Below are 1769 nucleotides of genomic sequence, written 5' to 3' on the forward strand. Positions count from 1 at the left end.
CGCCACGGCCGGGACGGCCGTCACCCCGCCCGCCGCGGCGCCTTTAGCCCGCCGCCCCGCCCCCGAAAAGCGTCGCGGCCAATCGCCGCCGGACCGCGCGGGACTTGCGGCCAATAGCCACGCGGCGAGGGGGCGGGACTTCCTCGTGTTAAAGTCCTCCTGAGTGGGCGTGGTGTGGAGGTCCGCTGTACCGCCCGCCCTGCAGGGGGCGCTATGCGCGGGGCAAAAGGCGCGCGGCGGACGGTGACCGCTCGTGCCGCGCGTGGTACCTCAGGGGCACCATAGAGAGGCTGAGCTGGGGGTCCGGGCAGACCCACCCGCCCCGAGGTCTCCCTGCCCCGTGCAGTGTGTCTGCCCGCCTGGGCAAGCGAGCGTGAGGGCGCGGTGTCAGGGTGCTGCTGGCACAGAGCATGCTTACCACAATAGGAAGGCGCAAACCCACTGCTGTCCTTGCAAACATCCTGCGTCCTCCATCAAGGAGTCGCGGATGCGCAAGCTGAGTCGGGACGGCATTTAGAATCAACGTAATTAATTTCCTCCTTTTGCATGAGGAATGTCTGAGGGTGGTGGTTGGCGGCCGTGTGTCACCGGCCCCGGGTTGTTTGGTGTCTCCTTGCTGACACAAAGCGCTGCACCGGGAAGGCTGAGGTCAGGGACGTCGTTGGGACTGTTTAATTATAGCTTGTGGGTTCTGTAAACTCCAAAAACATGCTTATGACAGCAGGATTGGAAGTATTCAATCAATATACGCCTCTCTCGCTGAAATAAACAGAGTGCGAGGTAAACGTCAGTGCTCTTTAATCAGTTCACACAAGCTTTGTGTTCAAATGCTTTGGTTCCTTTCTAGGCAGCCTGTTCCTGGTGTCCCGAATGCACACTGGAGGGCTCAGAGAGGTCAGTCTGGGTTCCCACTGCCAAAAGCCCCACGCGGTCACATCGTGCACATCTGCAACACCAAAACAGCTCCTGAGAGAAAACCTTCCGCAGGCAAGTCACCCCTGGTCTCACCTGAAAGGGATCAGATCCAGGTTTAAATGCTTGGCAGAAAAGGTGCTCATGCTCTGAATGTTCCTGAATGCTTTGAGGGTTCTCTTCCTTCAAGAAATGACTTTTGTGGCAACTTCTGTCCGGTCAGGAGCCACCCCTCGTCTCCGTGTGTTCAAAGAGCAGCTCCTCCTCAGAGAAACCTCTGCCACTGCACACCGCAGCTAGCCAGCATCAGCCCTGCTCCCAAAGACCTTCAGCTACTCTTTGAACCCTGTTTCCAACCTGATATTGTCACTGCTGGCACAGGTAATCTGATCTTGCGTGGCACAACACAGAGTGGCACAGTTGGTAAAATGACAACAGCAGCTGGAAGCTGCAGAGATCAGGATTCCCATGTGATTTTCTAACTGTAGCAATACAAGTAGTGGTTTCCCAGAGCACACCAAGCCACAACACCTCACAGTGGTATCTGCACGGGGATTTTGAGCAAACATGAGCAAGTAGCATTTGTGTTCCCTGACAAACCCGAGCACAAAGCTAAGCCTCAGCATCAGTTTAACCTGTGGCAATCTTAAAAACTATTTGTTTTGCCATTTCATTGCTGAGACACCGCACATAGCATTTTCAAATGCCCAGCCACTTCCAAAGTGATTCCCATCTGCTGATAATCACACGAATGCGTTTGCACCACGCAGCTGGGTCTCTGCTCTTTCAGCATTCACATGTCAGCTGGCTTCCTCCTGCTGCAGTCAGCCATGGGTGAAGCCAGTTGCAGTCTCACC

Source organism: Cyrtonyx montezumae, unplaced genomic scaffold (assembly GCF_038088225.1).
Source record: "Cyrtonyx montezumae isolate F1298 unplaced genomic scaffold, pur_monq_1.0 scaffold_17, whole genome shotgun sequence".
NCBI classification, from domain to species: domain Eukaryota; kingdom Metazoa; phylum Chordata; class Aves; order Galliformes; family Odontophoridae; genus Cyrtonyx; species Cyrtonyx montezumae.